Source organism: Bufo bufo, chromosome 3 (assembly GCF_905171765.1).
Source record: "Bufo bufo chromosome 3, aBufBuf1.1, whole genome shotgun sequence".
Classification (NCBI taxonomy): Eukaryota; Metazoa; Chordata; class Amphibia; order Anura; family Bufonidae; genus Bufo; species Bufo bufo.
In genome coordinates this window covers 51078945-51091893 of record NC_053391.1, presented here as the reverse complement: position 1 = coordinate 51091893, position 12949 = coordinate 51078945, and the positions used below count along the sequence as shown (strand labels likewise).

Genomic DNA, 12949 nt, shown 5'->3' with positions numbered 1-12949 from the left:
CATTATTGCTCAACTAGACTCATTAAATTTCCCCTTCTTATCTTGGTTTGGGAGGAAAAACCTACACTTTCCAAACCAAAAAAAGCTGGTGGGATAGGACTACCAGATCCTGAAGTGTACGTGAGATCCATCCTTCTGTCCAGGATAGTTGATTGGATTAGATCTCCCTCCACCAAATCATGGCTTGTTCTGGAAAATTCATTTTTAAATACTTCCCTACGGGCCCTTCTATTATCGGGTAAACCTCTTTCCAGTCTACGCCTTATTCCTAACTCTATGATTAGGAACACTTTAAAAGCATGGAGATGGTTTTCAGCTAAAGAAGGTTCCATGTCCCTACCTTCCCCTTTGCTGCTTACTAAGAATATAGTCTCTCTAGCCCCGAGAAAACTTAGAGAATGCTTTCCCCTCTCCCTGCGATCCTCTGACACTCCCATAGGGGTGTTAATAGACTCAGATGGGACTCTACTCCCTGACCAAAAGCTTTGTGAGCTCCTTAAAATAAAAAACTGTAACCCCATCCCACTGAGATTCTTTAAAACAGAAATCCTTTCTTCCCTTAAAAACACCCCGTCCCGTATCACCATCTCTGACCATGCACCCTGCCACGTGACCCTCGCCTGGCCTCCTTACCAAGAAGAGAGTGGAATTGGAAACTCAACGAATCTTTGTTGAAAAACAGACTGCATATTGAACAGGTCAGATCTCAACTGGAGCTGTATTTCAGGGTCAATTCCACCGCACACAGTACCTCTCCTATTGAATGGGAAGCACACAAGGCATACATTAGGGGATGCTTCATCTCTATTGGTACTAGGGTCAAAAGAGAACAGCAAAAGGTCCTAGATTCCATCCTAGCTCAGATATCGAAAATAAAAAAGCTAAACAAATTGTCTGCTTGCAGAAAAAAACAAGAAGAGCTAGCGGAACTTAGAGCCCAACTTAAAAAACTGTTAGCCCAAAGAGTGAGGAAACAGTTACTAAACTTCCAACATAAGGTATACGCACATGGTGATAAGGGAGGCAAAATGATGACCTCGATCTTAAAAAAGACTAAAAATATATCACACATTCCCAAAATAAGAAAAGCAGATGATAACATCACTCAGGAAACGCCTGAAATAGCTGAGGCCTTTCAAAAATTAGATTCCCTTACTACTCCAATTACGCTAGACGAAGTAGACTCCATTGTGTGCAGTTTCCCCCCGGGAAAGAGCCCAGGACCAGACGGTTTGCCTTTACTCTACTATAGGAGTTTTCGGGATATTCTATTGCCAAGACTTACTGACGTGTGCAACAAACTACTACAGGGAGGTCAACTCCCTAGACAGACCCAAGAATCTTATGTCACGCTCATCCATAAAGAAGGGAAAGACCCCTAGAACTGCGGAAGCTATAGGCCAATTTACCTTTTAAATTTGGATCTGAAGATTTGGGCCAAAATATTAGCAACCAGACTAGGCAAATTACTACCCTACCTAATAGGCCCAGAACAGTCGGGATTCATCCAGGGGAGAGAAGGGAAAGACAACGCTTACAGAATCTTCCATGCAATTCATGCAGCTAAAACAAAGGGGTTCCCGTTGACCCTGCTAAGCATAGACGCCGAGAAGGCGTTTGACAGGGTCAACTGGAACTTCATGAAAATGACACTTGAAAAATTTGCCGTACCAGAACCTTTTATACACTCAATATTCACCCTCTACCAGCAACCACATGCTAGATTGAAGGTCAACGGCACCCTGTCCCCGATCTTTGAAATAACAAATGGTACGAGGCAGGGGTGCCCACTGTCCCCCTCTCTATTCATCCTAGTTGTAGAAACGCTCATCCAGCTAGTCAGACAGGCCTCGGAAATCAAGGGAGTTGGTAGAGGTCAAGAAGATCTGAAATGCACTGCCTTTGCAGACGACCTTTTATTTTTGGTGACCAACCCTGAGACAGGATTAGTACACTTAGCCGAAAAAATTGAGATTTTCAGTCTGATTTCAGATTTTAAGGTCAATCATTCTAAGTCTGAAATTTTAAACATCTCATTTTCTGAACCACGAGCAACTTCCCTACAGTCCCTCCTTCCATTCCATTGGACCAAAGTCCCATGAAAGTATCTTGGGATATCGATACCAAGAAACTTGGAGGATTTATACAGATGTAATTTTTCGCCTCTTAAAAGCGACACCACAAGACTATTGCAGAAATACAATCTGCCATATCTATCCTGGATGGGCAGGAAGAATGTGATTAAAGCCTATGTTTTTCCCAAGATCCTTTATGTAATGCAAATGGTCCCGATACACTTAACAAAAGCAATTTTTCAGGAGATAAGATGAACCTTCTCAAAGTTCTTATGGAACGGGAAGAGGTCTAGACTCTCACATAATCTTTTAGTTAGACATAGAGACAGAGGAGGTTTGGGACTACCGGAAGTATCAAAATATTACCAAGCTATTCAGTTAAACAGATGGCTAGAATCAGTGGATCCCAAGAGGCAACCAGATGTACAAAACTTAATGCGACAAAGTGTAGGACCCGCACTCCAGAGACTTCTCTGGTTACCCGACATAAGCCACAATAAGAAAGATTTGGACCCTCTATTGAAAGGGATCAGAGAGACATGGAAAGAGCTAAACAAAACACTAGCCCCCAACCCATCCCCACTCTTGCCAGCCAATCTCATCCCTGTTTTACTAGGAAAAAGCAGAGACATTCACCCGGAGGTCTGGTCATCATTAACCCAAGCTAGACTAAGGGACTTACTCCCTGACACAGAAGCAGCTATATTGAGTAGATTACCGGAGCGAATGAAAAATTATTCGGGCTTCTTCCTAACAAAATCATACTTAAGTGCTGTGTGCGGTGGACTGGATAAGAGGTGCAGCCCAGGTAGGTCTTTAACTGACTTCGAAAAGATCTTACTTTCGCCACTTCCTAAGCAGAGGAAAATTGCATCACTCTATGCTTTGGTGGGAGCCGAGGGCGAGGTGAAAAAACCTTTATACGTCAGGGAATGGGAAAGAGAGCTTGACACTATCTTCTCGGATCAGGAACTCAAGAAGATTCTAGCTTTCTCACATGGAACGTCACCATGTATACGCTTACAGGAAAACCATTTCAAGCTTTTCTCCAGATGGTACAGAACCCCAGAGTTCTTACACAGGTGTGGTGTGGCCCCCGATCGGCTGTGCTGGAGATTTGGCGGAGGTGTAGGATCATTATCTCACATATGGTGGTCTTGCCCACTGATTATACCTTTCTGGGAAAATGTCACTAAGATAATTAATAAAGTTGCTACCCCTGAGCTCAGGATCACATTAGAAATGGTTCTCTTTTCTCTACCAACCGACCTATATAGGCCATCTAAACGCAATTTAGTGACCCATCTCATAATACCCCTCCACTGGAGGAACACCAATACTCCCTCAATACAGGAATGGAAAGCTAAAGTAAACCAAATATGTCAATTCGAAGAAATGACAAGTTGGATCAACAGAAGTCATGAGAAATTTTTGAAAACCTGGCAACCTTGGATGAGGCTGAACGAGGGTGAGTGAAGTGGGCTTACTTTAGGGATGGTCTGAGGAAACACGCAAAGTTGTTGGTCATTACCTAACCATCAGGGCACACATTCACTAGGTTCCTCAGGAACCAGATAGACTTACTAGTTTTAGACATCGGTGTATACCCCCCTCCTCCCCCCCCCCTCCCCCCCTATTTTCTTTCTTCTTTTTCTTCCCCAATTTTTCTGCTCAAAGTACTTTCTTTCCACAATGGTTTATGTCTCTTAGTACAACTATTTAATGTATAACTAGCTCACCAATAAGTAGTTTGAGTGGCCCAGAATAGTTAGGCTTATTATTGTCTAGATATGGGCATGATTATTCGGGTGTCACACATGGCTTCTTCATAGCTGGCTACTATTCTTTGAATGACTTTGACATTGCTATGTGTATTCATTGTTTGTTATACCTGAAAATATGTAGCTCTCTATCTATAAATCTCAAATTAAGACCTTTAAGTTACTGTCTGTTTGTATCTATACTGAAAAAATTCTGAAAATAAAGAATTAATAAAAAATAAAAAAACACCCCGTCCCATAGAGAACTTTCCTGGTTTGAAAAACTACTAAGCACCACCCTTTATCCCTCCAAATATATATGAACCTGAAATCTCCAGTCTCTGATCCCAAAGCAGCCATAGTGGGACTGTGGGAGAGAGATTTACAACGCTCCTTGTCAGACTCTGAGATTTCCTCTATATTGATTGCTCCACACAGAATCTCCAGATGCACCCGAACACAAGAGAATAGTTACAAGATCCTATCTCGCTGGTATAAAACCCCAGACAAAACCTCTATAACAAAGACTCTTCCGACCTTTGTTGGAGATGTAAAACAGAAAAAGGCTCCTATTTCCATATCTGGTGGTCCTGTCGTGCGATCATGGTGTGGTGGGAGGAGATAGTGAAGATTACAAACAGAATTTATCAAACTAATATTGCTTGTACTCCAGAATTAACTCTCCTCACCTTGGGGATCCAAAAAATCCCCAAAGATAAGGGATCCCTTTTTTCTCTTATGTTGGGTTCCGCCAGGTTACTCCTTCCAAGACTCTGGCTTACCTCAGACACCCCCAGTCTTGAGAGTTGGTATTCAAAGATAGATCAGATATACAGACTGGAAGAGATCTCTCATTGGGAACTAAGAACAAGGTCTGCTTTTCTTAAAATATGGAACCCCTGGAAAAAATTCTGGCATTATTCATAATACCCACATACAAGTCGCCTTGTATATTGAGAAGTTATGGATTCTCCCTTCTGCCTAGATGTCCCCCCCCCCCCTCCTTTTTTCTTTCTCTGATCATTAAGGTGTACCATCTTCTCATTCTATGCATATCTCATGATCTGTATCATTGATAGCGATCATACTCTAATATAAATATGTCTATACTATGCAAGTGATATACACTGCTCAAAAAAATAAAGGGAACACAAAAATAACACATCCTAGATCTGAGTTAATTAAATATTCTTCTGAAATACTTTGTTCTTTACATAGTTGAATGTGCTGACAACAAAATCATACAAAAATAAAAAAATGGAAATCAAATTTTTCAACCCATGGAGGTCTGGATTTGGAGTCACACTCAAAATTAAAGTGGAAAAACACACTACAGGCTGATCCAACTTTGATGTAACGTCCTTAAAACAAGTCAAAATGAGGCTCAGTAGTGTGTGTGGCATCCACGTGCCTGTATGACCTCCCTTCAATGCCTGTGCATGCTCCTGATGAGGTGGCGGACGGTCTCCTGAGGGATCTCCTCCCAGACCTGGACTAAAGCATCTGCCAACTCCTGGACAGCCTGTGGTGGATAGAGCGAGACATGATGTCCCAGATGTGCTCAATTGGATTCAGGTCTGGGGAACGGGCGGGCCAGTCCATAGCATCAATGCCTTCGTCTTGCAGGAACTGCTGACACACTCCAGCCACATGAGGTCTAGCATTGTCTTGCATTAGGAGGAACCCAGGGCCAACCGCACCAGCATATGGTCTCACAAGGGGTCTGAGGATCTCATCTCGGTACCTAATGGCAGTCAGGCTACCTCTGACGAGCACATGGAGGGCTGTGCGGGCCTCCAAAGAAATGCCACCCCACACCATTACTGACCCAATGCCAAACCGGTCATGCTGGAGGATGTTGCAGGCAGCAGAACGTTCTCCACAGCGTCTCCAGACTCTGTCACGTCTGTCACATGTGCTCAGTGTGAACCTGCTTTCATCTGTGAAGAGCACAGGGCACCAGTGGCGAATTTGCTAATCTTGGTGTTTTCTGGCAAATGCCAAACGTCCTGCACGGTGTTGGGCTGTAAGCACAACCCCCACCTGTGGACGTCGGGCCCTCATATCACCCTCATGGAGTCTTTTTCTGGCCGTTTGAGCAGACACATGCACATTTGTAGCCTGCTGGAGGTCATTTTGCAGGGATCTGGCAGTGCTTCTCCTGTTCCTCCTTGCACAAAGGCGGAGGTAGCGGTCCTGCTGCTGGGTTGTTGCCCTCCTACGGCCTCCTCCACGTCTCCTGATGTACTGGCCTGTCTCCTGGTAGCGCCTCCATGCTCTGGACACTACGCTGACAGACACAGCAAACCTTCTTGCCACAGCTCGCATTGATGTGCCATCCTGGATAAGCTGCACTACATGAGCCACTTGTGTGGGTTGTAGACTCCGTCTCATGCTACCACTAGAGTGAAAGCACCGCCAGCATTCAAAAGTGACCAAAACATCAGCCAGGAAGCATAGGAACTGAGAAGTGGTCTGTGGTCACCACCTGCAGAACCACTCCTTTATTGGGGGTGTCTTGCTAATTGCCTATAATTTCCACCTGTTGTCTATCCCATTTGCACAACAGCATGTGAAATCGATTGTCACTTAGTGTTGCTTCCTAAGTGGACAGTTTGATTTCACAGAAGTGGGATTGACTTGGAGTTACATTGTGTTGTTTAAGTGTTCCCTTTATTTTTTTGAGCAGTGTATATACCTGTAATGTTACTTGTTTTTTCATATGTGTTTTTTATGAAAATAAAAACTATCAATTTAAAAAACAAAAAAAAACAAAACACCTCTGGACCATAAAACGATTTTATATTGGTACTTAAAAAAAAATGATAATATTAATTTGTATTTGTTTTTATATATATATATATATATATATATATATACACTGCGTGCAGAATTATTAGGCAAATGGGTATTTTGACCACATCATCCTCTTTATGCATGTTGTCTTCTCCAAGCTGTATAGGCTCGAAAGCCTACTACCAATTAAGCATATTAGGTGATGTGCATCTCTGTAATGAGAAGGGGTGTGGTCTAATGACATCAACACCCTATATTAGGTGTGCATAATTATTAGGCAACTTACTTTCCTTTGCCAAAATGGGTCAAAAGAAGGACTTGACAGGCTCAGAAAAGTCAAAAATAGTGAGATATCTTGCAGAGGGATGCAGCACTCTTAAAATTGCAAAGCTTCTGAAGCGTGATCATCGAACAATCAAGCGTTTCATTCAAAATAGTCAACAGGGTCGCAAGAAGCGTGTGGAAAAACCAAGGCGCAAAATAACTGCCCATGAACTGAGAAAAGTCAAGCGTGCAGCTGCCAAGATGCCACTTGCCACCAGTTTGGCCATATTTCAGAGCTGCAACATCACTGGAGTGCCCAAAAGCACAAGGTGTGCAATACTCAGAGACATGGCCAAGGTAAGAAAGGCTGAAAGACGACCACCACTGAACAAGACACACAAGCTGAAACGTCAAGACTGGGCCAAGAAATATCTCAAGACTGATTTTTCTAAGGTTTTATGGACTTATGAAATGAGAGTGAGTCTTGATGGGCCAGATGGATGGGCCCGTGGCTGGATTGGTAAAGGGCAGAGAGCTCCAGTCCGACTCAGACGCCAGCAAGGTGGAGGTGGAGTACTGGTTTGGGCTGGTATCATCAAAGATGAGCTTGTGGGGCCTTTTCGGGTTGAGGATGGAGTCAAGCTCAACTCCCAGTCCTACTGCCAGTTTATGGAAGACACCTTCTTCAAGCAGTGGTACAGGAAGAAGTCTGCATCCTTCAAGAAAAACATGATTTTCATGCAGGACAATGCTCCATCACACGCGTCCAAGTACTCCACAGCGTGGCTGGCAAGAAAGGGTATAAAAGAAGAAAATCTAATGACATGGCCTCCTTGTTCACCTGATCTGAACCCCATTGAGAACCTGTGGTCCATCATCAAATGTGAGATTTACAAGGAGGGAAAACAGTACACCTCTCTGAACAGTGTCTGGGAGGCTGTGGTTGCTGCTGCACGCAATGTTGATGGTGAACAGATCAAAACACTGACAGAATCCATGGATGGCAGGCTTTTGAGTGTCCTTGCAAAGAAAGGTGGCTATATTGGTCACTGATTTGTTTTTGTTTTGTTTTTGAATGTCAGAAATGTATATTTGTGAATGTTGAGATGTTATATTGGTTTCACTGGTAAAAATAAATAATTGAAATGGGTATATATTTGTTTTTTGTTAAGTTGCCTAATAATTATGCACAGTAATAGTCACCTGCACACACAGATATCCCCCTAAAATAGCTAAAACTAAAAACAAACTAAAAACTACTTCCAAAATATTCAGCTTTGATATTAATGAGTTTTTTGAGTTTATTGAGAACATGGTTGTTGTTCAATAATATAATTAATCCTCAAAAATACAACTTGCCTAATAATTCTGCACTCCCTGTATATATATATATATATATATATATATTAAACTTTTTTCTTACTTTAATACATTTTTGACAAAAAATGTCCCCCAAGAGAGCATTGAAAGAAATTGTATTTTGCACCATTTTCACTGTAATTGGGGCATCCAAAAGAGTTCTAGTTACAGAGGAAAACAGTCTCTTGTGGGGACTTTGTACAATGAAAGACTGATCAGGATTAAAAAACACTAAATGTGTTTTTTTTTATTGTTTTTTCGTGATGAGCAAACCCGTGGAAGTTTGGATTTGCCGGGTTTGGACGAACTTCAGGTCAAAGTAACTTGACCCAAACTTTACTGTACTATTTTTCATCATAACATGGTTATATCAGAAAATAACATAATACTTAAGATAGAAAGCAATAGGGACACCTTTAGAGGCATTCCATTTTTTATTTTGTCATAATAGAAGTCTATTGGAGCATAAGACTCCTGTCCTGCATAATGGAAACCAGGATGGATCCGTTATGCTCCCATAGACTTCTATTATGACGGAATGCAAAATGGAATGCCTCTAAATGTGTCCCTTTTGCATTCTGTCTTAAAGGGGTTCTCCGGGAATTAAGAAAATTAAAATACTTAAAGGGGTTGTCCACCCTAAGTATCAAAAATCCAAAGTGCCCTAGAGAATAGCCAAAACCATGAAGTATTTATATCATGTGACATGTACTGGCTATATATAATTTTTCTAACCTGTTCACCATGACATGCCTCCCTGGAGGAGCTCCCTCAGACCGGCTGTGTGGGAGAAGCAGCTGTAAAGTGAAAGTAAAAATCCCAACATGGAAGTGCGCAGGCGCACCGGCTTCCTCTTTGGCTTCGGCGAGGTACTAGCCGCCATCATGGGCCGCAGACCTGCCCGTTGTTACAGATACTGCAAAAACAAGCCCTACCCCAAGCCCTACTCCGCTTCTGTAGAGGAGTCCCAGATGCTAAAATCAGGATCTTCGAATTGGGTCGTAAGAAGGCCAAGGTGGACGAGTTCCCACTATGTGGTCACATGGTCTCCGATGAGTACGAGCAGCTCTCATCAGAAGCTCTGGAGGCTGCCTGTATCTGCGCCAACAAGTACGGTTTCAACATCCGAGTGCGCCTGCACCCATTCCACGTCATCCGCATCAACAAGATGTTATCCTGTGCCGGAGATGATAGGCTCCAGACTGGTGTGCGTGGTGCCTTCGGGAAACCTCAGGGCACGGTGGCCAGAGTCCACATTGGGCAGGTGATCATGTCCATCCACACCAAGGCTTCAAACAAGAAACATGTGGTAGTAGCGCTGCGCAGAGCCAAGTTCAAGTTCCCTGGACGTCAGAAGATCCACATTTCCAAGAAGTAGGGATTTACCAAGTTCAATGCAGAAGACTTTAAGGCCATGGTCACTGAGAAGCGTCTCATTCCCGATGGCTGTGGTGTAAAGTACATCCCTAACCGGGGTCCCCTGGATAGATGGAGGGCACTGCATGCTGAGTAAGGGGGTTGCACTTTTAACTGGTTCTTTTGAGATCTTGTATCAATAAAGTTCTAAGTGCAGTGAAAAAATAAATAAATAAATCCCAGCATGCATTGCATCAAGCATGTTCAGAGGAGCAGTCACATGACATCCCCGCCCACCTGTGTTTCCAAAGAGACAAGAGCCTCAGATAATGTCAATAACTCAGTCATCAGTAAATAACTGCTGTACAGACATGGCAATAGGCAGTCTGCCCCAGTCCTATCAGCACACAGGAATATGATGCTAATGTATCATACATATGTTACTGGGAAGGGGGGGGGCCCTGTTCATAAATTTGCTGTAGGGCCTAGTCATTTCTAGTTGCACCATTGGATTTAAGCCATGAACAGAAAGAATAGAGGGGGAGATTTATCATTTCCATTGATTCTGAAAAGTGGCGCTAAAAAGTCTCAAATGCGTTTGCAACTTTTTAACTGAGACTTTAAAACACAAAAAGGGCGTGACCAGTCGCCCTAACAAATTTCTGTTAATTTTCGCCAGTTTTCTGACTCAAATGAAGCCAGAAATCTATGGCAGCTCTGAGTTGTCATAGATTTCGGTTTAGGTGCCATAGGAGGGGGGCTGTTGAGCGGGGGGACAGATCTTTGTTGCACAAGAGTTCTGATAAATAAATTTGTGCAAATCGATCTGCTCACATAGAGAGGAGCATCCGGTCTATCATCACACGACTAAGCTACTTTCACACTAGCGTTAGCAGGGTCCAGCAGGCTGTTCCCCTGCCAGATCCGTGCTAGTCCACTACGGCCCCATTCACATTCACTGATGCCCAGCACGCTGCGTTTTTTGTCTGGCTGCCTCTTGGCATGTTTTCCGTGCTGTGGCCGCATCTCCGACCTGTCCCCATTAAAGTGAATGGGGCCGGAGCGGACTTCCGGCGGTACTCGTGGGCTACCGTTAGCACGGATCACTGTCACAGATCTTTAAAAGCAGTGGTGGGGGTCACATATCACCATATACAGAGTGCAGGAAGGAGAGGGCACACAATTATAGATGGTGAGACCAGTGACTGCTGCTGATAACTCTGACCTCAGCTATACTGACAGCTCACAAGGGGTTAAAGCTCCTGAACTGTTGGTCTGGCTGTAATATCATGTCTGTGATAAGAACACAGGGCAGAGGGGCCATAAACAGGACAGACACTGGGATTGCTTACAGTTTGTGGTCCACAGCGCTTCCCTCACTTTGCAACATCCTCACATGTTGGCAGGATCCTCTCAGTACAGGGGAAACAGAGGGGGCAGAGCCTGCAATCAGATCAGCCATCACAGTTTCCCCTCAGTCTCCCTTTCGCCTGCAAAAGTTTCTTTATTTTAGCTTTTAACAAGTGTCCCTGCTAAGCCCCTTCACAGACAGGAGTGCCAGTCACAGAAGGAAAGCACCTCTGATACAAGCAGGGTGCTTTAGGACCCAGACAGCAGCACACTCCTTCAGGCATTGAGGAAGTAGCTCCTCCAAGGCACCTGCAGGGATGGAGGAGACAGGCAGCTGTGAGAGCAGGACAGGAGGGGGCGTGGTGAGAGCAGGACAGGAGGGGGCATGGTGAGAGCAGGACAGGAGGGGGCATGGTGAGAGCAGGACAGGAGGGGGCATGGTGAGAGCAGGACAGGAGGGGGCGTGGTGAGAGCAGGACAGGAGGGGGGCGTGGTGAGAGCAGGACAGGAGGGGGCGTGGTGAGAGCAGGACAGGAGGGGGCGTGGTGAGAGCAGGACAGGAGAGGGCGTGGTGAGAGCAGGACAGGAGGGGGCATGGTAAGAGCAGGACAGGAGGGGGCGTGGTAAGAGCAGGACAGGAGGGGGCGTGGCTCCCAATAGCAGGAAAACCAGGCAGATCTGTTTAACCCTTCGAGGACCATAAGATTACAGTCATCAATATAAAAATAATTATATTTTTTTCCCTTTAAGAATGTATTTGAACAGTAAATAAAGCTAGATTCATTTGTTGATAAGAACTAATATTTTGACCCATTCCAAAAAAAAAAAGTATTTTAAGTTCTTAATCAGCTGATACAGGCAATTAAAAACATGGGACAAATACGTCCCTTGGTCGGTCCTCAAAGGGTTAATAAGATATATTTTCACCTTAAGGACCAGGCCATTTTTTGCAAATCTGACTTGTGTCACTTTATGTGTGAATAACTTTAAAACGCTTTTACTTATCCAGACCATTCTGAGATTGTTTTTTCATCACATATTGTACTTCATGACACTAGTAAAATGGAGTAAAAAAAATAATAATTTTTATTTATAAAAAAATAACAAATTTACCAAAAATTTGGAAAAATTAGCAAATTTCCAAGTTTTAATCTCTCTACTTCTATAATACATAGTAATATCTCAAAAAATAGTTATTAATTTACATTCCCCATATGTCTACTTTATGTTTGGATAATTTTGGGAAAATTTTTAAAACCCACTTTTTCAGGACCAGTTCAGGTCTGAAGTCACTTTGTGAGGCTTACATATTAGAAACCACCCAAAAATGACCCCATTTTACAAACGACACCCCTCAAGGTATTCAAAACTGATTTTACAAACTTTGTTAACCCTTTAGGTGTTCCACACGAATTAATGGAAAATAGAGATAACATTTCAAAATTTCACTTTTTTGGCAGATTTTCCATTTGAATCAATTTTTTCCAGTTACAAAGCAAGGGTTAGCAGCCAAACAAAACTCAATATTTATGGCCCTCAGTCTGTAGTTTACAGAAACACCCCAGGGATATGTGGTCGTAAACTGGCACATGGCAGGGTGCAGAAGGAAAGGAATGCCATACGGTTTTTGGAAGGCAGATTTTGCTGGACTGGATTTTCGACACAATGTCCCATTTGAAGACCCCCTGATGCACCCCTAGAGTAGAAACTCCAAAAAAGTGACCCCATTTTGGAAACTACGGGATAGGGTGGCAGTTTTGTTGGTACTATTTTAGGGCACACATGATTTTTGGTTGCTCTATATTACACTTTTTATGAGGCACGGTAACAAGAAATAGCCGTTTTTATTTTTTGTTATTTACAACATTCATCTGACAGGTTAGATCATGTGGTAATTTTATAGAGCAGGTTATTATGGATGCGGCGATACCTAATATGTAAACTTTTTTTATTTATGTCAGTTTTACACAATTATTTAATTTTTGAAAC

The 12949-nt window shown here is 43.1% G+C and overlaps 1 pseudogene; it reads left to right on the top strand.

The window, feature by feature from the left end:
• Positions 1 to 9102: 9102 nt before the first annotated feature.
• Positions 9103 to 9847, top strand: LOC120993212 (annotated as a pseudogene).
• The last annotated feature ends 3102 nt before the right edge of the window (positions 9848 to 12949 follow it).